This window comes from Gavia stellata, chromosome 2, assembly GCF_030936135.1.
Source record: "Gavia stellata isolate bGavSte3 chromosome 2, bGavSte3.hap2, whole genome shotgun sequence".
Lineage (NCBI taxonomy): Eukaryota > Metazoa > Chordata > Aves > Gaviiformes > Gaviidae > Gavia > Gavia stellata.
In genome coordinates this window covers 16,928,003-16,938,192 of record NC_082595.1, presented here as the reverse complement: position 1 = coordinate 16,938,192, position 10,190 = coordinate 16,928,003, and positions in this window count along the sequence as shown.

The window sequence follows — 10,190 nt, the reverse complement described above, 5'->3', positions numbered from 1 at the left end:
TCACACAAGCCTGGCCTCTCTGGCACAACTGTGCCAGGGAGCATACAGCAAGACTGATGAAAAAGGTCAGCTCTGCAAGGAAAGAAAGACTTTGGGGCTGCACAGTCAGTATTAGCTAGTCCACAGGCTATGAAATCTCTACCATCTTGTGCCATTCCCAGCTGCCAAACTGTGGGTATTCAGGGTTGATCAGGTTTTTTATCTTCTTTGTTGTTGTTGTTTTTGCAATGCTCAGCCTGACCAATCTCGAAGATAGGTTATTTATCACATACCTCGAATGCCATGACACATATGGCCTGCTGCACCAGTGCCCCTAAGCTACCCCTACCCCACAGTCTTTTTATCTGTAAACCACAGGCTCCTTCCCAGTACCACTATTGTTCCAGTGACCACCAGAGCCAATACCAGCATTGGCCTCTGGTGGATAGTCCCGGCAAGCAGGCGACACTCAGCATAAACTGAATTCTTCTCCCCCCCTGAGCTCCTGTGTCCAGTCAGCTCTTCCCTCCACCGCACAGACCCCCACCAAGGTGCTGTGAGTCTGTGCCAGCGAGGATGGCAGTAGCGACTGTCATGTGGACATCAGTCATTGGAGAGCTGTCCTCATCCAACGCATTTCCCCCAGGACACCAAACGCCTGTCAGCTGCCGCCTGGCTCCTGCTGCGCAGTGCTGGGTGTGACACCCAAAAGCGGGGTGATTTTCTGTGAAGCCAATTTACTTGAGTCCTTTCTGAGGTCTTGTCTCGAGGGGGAAATTCTCCAGCGTTGCTGTTGTGGGAGAAGTTATTCTGCAATAGCTTTTAAAATAGCTGCCCATGGGGACACAGTATGCTGGAAAAACAGTCATTTCATTCTGGTGTGATCACTCCCAATTCGTGAGCCTGGCTCTTTCCCCTCCCTCCCATCCACTGGAAATTAACTTGCTCGATTCAGCTGCAAGCTCTTTGTAGGCAAGGATTTGAGAGCCATGGTTTGGCCTGTGATAGGACAGCCGCCCAGCTCTATGGGCTGGTGTGCTCTCCTCGCTGCTTCAAAACAAACGGCAAAGCATGCAAATGTGCAAAGCTAGCATGTAGCCCGCTCTTGGGAAGGGATGTGACTCCTCAGCCTTCTCTAGGGACCAGCATGGAAACTGAGCTGTGAAAATAAAAATAACGGTCCTGGTGAGAGCACAGCAAAGACTTTCAGCAGCTGTGACTAACATTAAACCACTTGGCAAAGGGCTTCTCACTCTCGCTCGCTCCGTGTCTCCCACTCTCCAGGAACCTCAGAAAGGGCATAACTGGAATCCCTGTCTGGGGAAGGGGAGGATGAAGAACACGTAGACACCCAGCCGGGGATTTTCTACAGCTATTGCTTGTACCAGGCAGACAAGGGCCACGTGCAGCAGCTCTGAAAGCAACTCACAGGAAGGGAAAGGCGTGAGATTGTTTGTGTGAAATGTATACATCAGGGCTGGCTGAGGGCAGCCCAGACCTCTGTTTCCTTGGATGTAGAAGCAAGGCTGGGGCTTTTGACAGCAGCCTGCCACCACCCAGCCTGCTCTCTTATGCTAGCAGGGATGTGCCTGCAGCAGCAAACATCCAGGCAGAGGAGATTTTCAGGACGGGTTGCTTGGCAGGGAGGGAAGGGATAAGTGGGTGTAGAAGAGGATGAACCTGTAATGTTCCTCAGTTGCGGTGCAGAAGCAGGCCTCAGATTTCCTCCTAGGGCTCAAATTTACGTTGGCAGAGCTCCTATCAGTGCTCGGCCACACACTCATGCAGGGCAAGAGCCACCCCTGCCTGGTGCACTGGGCACTTCCTGGGACTGCAGGCTCCATTCTTCTTCTGCCCTAGACTGACACAGTTACAGCCTTCCTCAGGGCTGACCCGGTTGCAGCTGAAAGCCACAGGAGACACGTGGATTCAGCAGAACCAGACAGACATAAGCTGCGCTCTGGCACAGGCAGGATGAGGCAGTTGCCTGGGCGGGAAACTGCTTGGGGGCTAGAAATCTGCTGATTGCCTTTGCACAGAAGCAGGGTCAGGAGAGAAACCCCTTGTAGAGTAGTTGAGCTCTGTCCTGTCTCCTGTACGCCACAAAGCACGTGCCACTGGTATAATACCCTTCTCATCAGATGACTACACCAGCCATGGCCCATCATTAGCTGCTGAGCAGCTGCCTTCCTTCCCAGCCAGATCATCCTCTCTACAATGATAACCTCTCTGAAGAGGGGACATTTAAAGAAGTCTGCCCCGCAAACCGTGGCCCCAATATTGTTTGCACTGAAATCCAAAAGCAGGAAGAAGATCAGTCTTTCTGCTTTTTTTCCAGGCAGTCAATAAGTAACCTCTGGGACCCGGCTGCTTACGAGACACGGATAGAAAATTTCTAAAAGGCAGCGATAAAGAGGACGTGGGTGCAGGGGGAGGAGGAAGGCGGGGAGGGGGAGAGGAGGGATACGTATGTCACAGCTTACCTCAGAGCCAGAATTAGAAGCTGGGTAAAAAAAATAAAATCACAGCAGGAAATAATGTGTGGCTTAAAATAGCAACATCAAATGGGAGCGAGAATGGGGAGTGGGTGGCATTTGAGGTTGCTGCTCTATTCCTCCCTCAATGGCAGGGTGATTAATATGTCTACGCTACTTGTGTTTATGTAACAAAGGGCACTAAAGGCCAAAGCTGCATTTTCACTAACACTGCAGGGGAGTCTGTGAATCTTTTCTTACACCCATAGCATTAAATGGGAGGATCTGCACTTGCGCTTCCTGCCCAGAAAGAAAAAACAAAATTAAAAAAAAAATCCATGCTTCAGCACTGCACACGCAGTTAAATTTCCACAGCTTGGCAGGGCAGCACAGAGACCTTTAAGGCTTTGAAGGCATTCTTCTGTCTTTCATGGCTCCCCACAGAAAAAGCCTGTTCCCAGAACACACCTGTAAACATGGTCAGGTTGTCTCTGGCTGGAGGCTGCGCTGTAATAGCAGGCAAGGTACCACTGCATGTTACTACACATTTTCGTGCTCGTTCTCTGTATTTGCAGTGAATCATAGATCTCTGAGACAGGTCATGCAGTCCATTTCCTTGCCAGCACAGGATTGTTCCCAGCCATATACTTAATCCCTCACGTTTCTCTTGGGAGACAATGATTCAGAATGATCAGCCTTTTCTCTACACACCTTGTATCCTGAGAACTGCATTAAAGACTGGCAAGCACTCACGTGTTTTGGTAAGGAAGGGATCTTTCTCTTGGGTGCATCATGAAATATTCAGCCCACCACATCACTGTTCACTGATGACGCTGAAGTTACCTAGCAAAGTGGCAGAGGGAGGTATGGCACTTGTTTTTTAGACTGCTCTGATCTCCTCTGGACTAATAAGCAGAACAGGCATGCTCTGAACTTGCAGAGAAAGGTGGGAAAGCATCCCAAGCGAGCCCCAAGGGTTGCGGGAAGCTTGCGTCTCAGTTGGTCACACTCAGTACCTCCCACTCATCTGAAAGCCGGTGTGCTGCTACAGCTCACCCCTCTCAATGTTTGGTCCTCTCAGAGGGCAAAAACAAGAGCAAAGACTTTCCTTCACCTGCACAGGCAGCATAAGCTTGCACCCCCTCACAGTCACTCCTCCTATCAAAATATCTGTTTGCAAATATCTGTACATGCAAATAGCATAAGACCAAGTTTGTTGTGTGATAAAAGCCTGCTGCATGGGCCTGATTCTGATACTCTCTGACATCAGCAAATATCTTTGACATAAGTTGGGCCATGCTGCTGTCAGAGGAAGGAGAATCTGGCCCAGACCTGATGCAAATCTTCCCACAGGCAGGCAGAGCAGCACAATTTGTTTAAACATGGCATGCTGGTGGCTGCAGACAGAGATCACTCCCAGCAACTCCATCAACATGTATAATATCCTGCTAGTTAAATCCAGCCGTGGTAAATATCTCCACCATGTTATCCCTCCAAGCAAATATAGTACCTGTATGGAAGAAATTCCTCAGAGTGTTTCCTGTCTGGAGCTGAAGCTTGCCAGGGACTGAATTTCCTGTGAGGCTCCAGTTGGGAATGCAAAGCAAAGAAGCTAACAAGAAAATGAGATGATACATATTTGAACCAGCTCTACACAGATACTCCTCAGAAAGCACATTGCCCCCGCCGTTTAAATAAAAATTAAGCACTCAGATTTTCAAATATCGGTTGGGTTATCGTTCATTAGTAATTCTTATTCTTACGCCACTGCCTCCCTTTCTGCCTATTTTTTTCCAGCTGCAATTCTGTGACTTACACATCCTGAAAATGAAAGAGGTTGTTTTTGCCAATAGCAAAGTGCTATGCATCCTTTCAACCATCTGGAAATGGATTTTTTATTCTTCCCCTCTCCCAACCACACATGCACGTGCACACACACAACCAAGTCTTTGTCTCTTGGAATAATTTCCTGCACCAAAGCTGATGGCCATGAAAAGAATTCAATAAAAAAGTTCCACAGGCATTAAGAGGCCGAGACAGAATAAACAGGGCAACTTCCTGGGCACTTGTTCTCATCCAAACTGCCACCTCATGAGGAAGTGATGAATGCAATGGAGCATACGGTTCAGTGGTTAGAGATTAAGAGAGGTAGTTAAGGCTCCTGTGGTTTTGTCCTGGCTCTGCTACAAATCGCCTTTGTCACTAAAAGTTGCCTACCTGCTTAGTGCCTCAGCCCCCCAGTTATAAATAGGGATACAGATACTTTCTAACCCCTTGTGATGATCAATGCGTTCGCGTTTGTAACGTGAGCTGATCTCCAGAGATGAAAGAAGTAATCTAAAGTGAAAATTGCCATGATATCTCTATGCTGAGACTAATAGAGTCAAGCAGGACAGTCTGGGAGCCAGAGACTAAACTTGATCATCTCTTGCCCAGAGGCAAATGTTAAGTGAGCTATGTCACCATGCTATCCAGATGACTGCAGGTCTGCAAGAGGAGACAAAGAAGAGCCAGAGCCACACTGACTGGTACAAACGTGCTTACGGTGTCCAGCTGAGAATGAGTAACAGCTGCTTGCTCATCATCCTGATTTCTGTCACTACTAGTGTTTCTGAATGCTGAAGTGTCCCAATGCTGTGACTCAGGGCTGTGAGTCATGGGCTGTATGTCTCTACCGCATGGAATCACTCACTTGCTCTCTCGGATGAGATTGCAGAAATCACAGATCATCTTGGGTCTCCTACAGTGGTAAGTCTTAAAAATATAGACAGATATTTACAAACACATCCAGAACAAAGTCATTCTGTCTCCAATGACTGTCTATCAGGGATTCGTATTAGAGATCAATTTCACATACGCACCCCCATCCAAAAAATCTAGAAAAAGGAGAAGACTTTTTTTTCTTCTGTGGACATTTAATTCCTATATGCCCAAAGCTCGAGCAAATCTGAGCTAAACAGGATGCAGTGCAGGTAGCATTCACCCTTTGGCCTCTCCTGCTTTTACCAGTCACATATTCAGACCTGAAAAGCTGACAGCAGGGCAACACGCTGCTTTTTGGCACCAAATCTGCCTCATCCTTGTCCAGGCTCCCCAGCCTTCCTGGTAAGGAAGCTTTGATCTAGTAGCATTCTCCCAACCTCAGTGCTAGGCTGCAATTAGTTGCACACAGGGCTGCAGCAGGAGCCCTCTCTGAGCTGGCTGGCAAGACATCTGAGAAGACACAAGATACTGCCGACATATCATCAAGACCTGTGTTCACCACATACAACATGGTGGTCAATTTTCCCATCTACAGACCGTGACAGCAACCAGCTGCACTTTCAGGAGCTCACCTCCAGTTTATAGAAATTCTCTGTTGATACAGGTGCAGCTGAGATGGCTGCTGCTTCCTTGTGAGATGAAGGAGCAGGGGCTCACCTCAGCGCTGAGGTGCAAAGCCCTGAGTGATCTCACCGGCTGGGAACCTCCTGCGCTGCCTGCCTGTACAGCACCTAATCAGTGAAGCAGAGGCCCCACGCTGACAAGAGTGGGATTGCCGATACTCCTCTAGTGGCAGCGCAGTTTGTGTTGGCAAAAGAGTGTTTCTGTTGGCATATGCCTCTTCCCTGAATTGATTAAGTCATGCCTGGTTTTGCAAATATCTCTGCAGCAAGGTGTTTTGTTGGTGTAAAGCTGTGGTAAAGAATCATTCTCCCTGCTCACAGCCAGTCTGAATCCTTCCCCCAAAACGAGATAAAAGACTACAACGGCAACCTCTCTGAGTGAGCTTTCTGTGTGCCGAGACAGGGCAAGTGCACTTACACGCTGAACTAATGCAGACAACCCCCGAGATCTGTACTAGGAAAGCAAACACAATGCTCCGAGCACAGGGACTCCCGAGTGATAGGAAGTGACTTCAGCACACCAATTCCTCTATTCCCGTAACTCTCTGTGGGTTTGCCAATAATCCTTATCATCCTTGCTGAGAAAGGAGCGCCTTTGCTAACTGATTACATCCTCCTTTCTTTACTGTGGTCAGCCAGTTGCTGCATGCCAGAAACAGCTGGTATGATTGATAGATAAGCACACGTCTCAATGTATTTTCCTCTGTCTGCTGTGACCACATCCATCCTTGCAGCCACTAGAAAGTAGGTTCTAGAAAGGAGTGAAACAACACAGAGCAGTTTTGTTACCAGTACTAGTTTTCTAGCAACACTAATCCAGAGAATCTCAACTTTTCCTGTATTTCCGTACAAAATATTGCAGGTCTCCATGAAGGAAGGCAGGATGGTCCCAAGCCTCCCTACCACTCCCCAACAACAACAGCATGTCCCACAGCCCTGCAGATGAGGCAATTCATCTGCCGGACTGAAAAGATGCAGGGTTTGAGACCCTGAGATATCAGGACCCCAAGATACCACCTCTCAGCTAGCATCTGTGCCCTGCACTGACGCAGGGTTGGGTCTAACAACACAACCTGAGACTAACCAAGAAATGTGCAAGAGCAGACTCTTTGAGGACAAGCATGAATGCATTTCAAACTTTACCCCATTTTGATTAAAGCTCTGTGCACCTTGAGTTCAGCATTTTTGGATAGCCTGAAGGCATTCTTCAAATGCAACAGCACACTTAAGTAATAAAATGCTTCAGGATCACCTCTACTCCAAGCACATCACTCTCTTTTAAGCAGCACATCATGACAAAAGGCATCTCAGGCCAAATTTCTCTTCGATTTGAGTCACAGGAGTGACGTCAGAGATGGAGTTAGCCCAGCTTGTTAAGTGACTAGAAGATGGCCAGTTTTTTTTTTTTTTTTTTTCCTGTAGTAGTTCCCAGAATCTGGTTTGTAGATGCAACCCTTCCTTTGCTGTTAGCTCATGCTGTGAGGTGGTCAGGGATGTTCAAATAGCATCTTCTTTGACCTTCCTGGTACTGAGATGATTGTTGTTGCTTTTTTGGAGGCTTCTGAGACGCTCCCACGAGCTTCTGTCCCCCCATCTCCTGAACTGCATCTGCAGCATCCAACCACAGTCTCTTCGGAGGGCAGCGTGGCTCTCACAGTGACGACACCACACTCTTAATTTGTTCCAGCCCGTTTCACACTGACATTTTAGCACTGACGTCATCAGCTGCTGAAATTTCATTGCTGCTGCTAAGAATAACAGCCCTTCTCATCCCCCACCTTACACCAAATAATTATTTATTAATACAGTAGGGATCTAGGCTTATCTTTTCTGACACAAATCAGGTTCTGGTGGTTAAAAGAAGAAGTAAGAACAAAGGACTGAAGATGCTTACATGTTCTGTCAGCCTGCGACCAAAAAAAAATAAATCAAGAGTGTATTGTTAAGTGGTAAGAGTGCTATAAAAAAAAAAGAACAGGAAAAGTTTAGACTCGTTTGTTTTAAGGCTTCCTTGCTGGACAGTCTCAGGCACTGCGAATTGCTTAAACAGCCTAGGCTACAGTCTGCCCCAGAAGTCCCTTACAAAGCCCCCTCCAAATTCTCCAAGGCTTTGTACCTTGAATATTTGCTTATACTGGTGCAGTGTGAGCATAAAATACTGCCAAATCAGAATTCCCCATTGACTTTGGGGCCTGAACCAAATCCCATTGATTCCCGTGGGAGGATTTCTATTAACTTGAATGGGCATTGAATCAAACCTAAATTGGCAGTGCTCTGCACCCATTTGGCATAGTGTAGTTGTCTGCATAAGGTGGAGAATTAGGTCCAAAGACACTGAGAAATGCTTTAATTAAGAGCATTACTGAGGAGAGCGAGCTTTTCCATCATTAAGCTGATAGACTGAATTTCTTCTATACTTTTAATGGCAAAGGGTCAGATTTTCAAAGACACTTGGTCTAAAGATGATGCTGAGTGTTTACAGGATTTCCAAGAAAGTTTAAAGGCAAATCAGGTGCTGGGGAGCCTTTCAAATCAACAGGTCTGTTCACTTATTTACACCATTTTGAAAATCCTAGGAGGTACCTATTTGCATTTTTGGTAGCCTTATAAATCTAATCATAAGTCATAAGATAACCATTACCTGCAGCTGGCAGCCAGGTCTACCCACTGATTCCTGATCAGTGCCTGGGCCCTCATAAGCACATTGAGCAGCATCTGAGAGAAACTGGCACCAGGAGCAGTAGCTGCACAAAGTATTGCCTATAGGTACCTGCCCTCTATAGCCCCTGCTCAGAGAAGGAGACCGGCACCTCCGGCAGGGACAGCAACTCGTCCGCAGTCCCTCGTGGTCAGGGGTGACAAAGGCCTTTAAAAACCAGACACACAGAGGTCCTGGAAATGTTATTTTCAACCACTACTGGGGAAGTCAGTGGCTAGCACAGCTTCCGCTCCAGAAGCAGACCTGAACCTAGACAGACTAGCATCCGGTCAAGGAGAAAATTCTCAAAACTTCTTTGTTACCGCTTCCCCGTCAACTCTGAGGTCCAGCATAATTTCCTATGCTGTTGCTGACCCTCTCGGGCGCCTTCCTCCACTGCTTGATCTTTAGAAACTGCTGCATTCATTATCTCCACATGTCCCTTTACTGCAGAATAAGGGAAGTTTTAGGAGCTGTCCGTTCCAATGAATCCTTTGGTAACTTGGCTGGAGTATTTTGCCTGGCTGGTGTTTTTCATTTGGACTTCAGTGCTTGGCGTAGTCTTTTTCTGGAAAGCACAGGGAGATTGATCACGAGACATGAAAGACAGACATCTCTGCTTAAAAATCCTAGAGGCTGCAAAAGAGAGAAAATGAGAGCAGCATTTCAGGAATCTTAGTAGATTCCTTCCCCTGAAGTGCCGCAGCAGAAGACATCCAGAAAAGGTAGATGCTAGAGAGGGAAGCAAAGAGAAAGTGAAAGTGTTGTTAAAGCTGAGCCTTGAAAATGAAGTACAGGAGCTAGGAATGTCTCCTCCGACCCCTGGCAGCCATTCTTGTTCAGCCTGAATTGGTCAGCAAGGTCACATGCCGCTGGACCGACAGAAGCGTATCTCTGAGCTGACGTGCTTCTCCCAGCAGACGTCAGGACAGGCTGGGCTGGAAGCCTGAGGGACTGCTGCGGCCACCTGATTTCCTCAAACCCCCGCGCTAACCTCTTCCTCCCTATGAGTAATTTCCCTGCACCTCCTCCCACACACGCCCCCAGTTCCTCACCCCATACATTTTTATGCACAAAAGAAACTTGCTAGATTACACCACCTGCTACTGGGATAAGTACCAGGTAAAGAGATAGGAATGTACTGGGGGACATGACATGACCAAGGGAGGGAAGAAAAAGCGCTGCCTGGCATTGGCAGGCACAGGAGCATTTCTCCAACCTTCTGATAAAAAGCCTGCTTCTGGGTTGGAGTTTAAAATGTGCTCTAAAACCCACATTTAAATTGTTAAAAAAGCTGTTCACTACGAACAATAAGGCCTCAGATACACTCATGCCCATGTTGGGGAGTCAGCAGGCCAGATGATACCAGAGCTGATCCTGTTCTAACAGGGTAAGTCACGACTTGGAGCCACGCACTGAAAGCAAAGCTCTGCCCAGTAGCGTTCCCGGATGTGAGCAGGAACAGCGCTGCCCCACCATATATTTTTCGCTTTCTTTTGCTGACATCTACAAAACTGCTCTCAGCTTCGGGCTGCGGCCCTGGTTCTGCTCCCGACCAGTTTTACTCTGGTGCTGCTCCGCTGAGGATGAGTTTTGAGCCCCAGCTTCCCCGGGGTGAACAAGAGGGGGAATGGGCCTACGGTTTTATTTGTT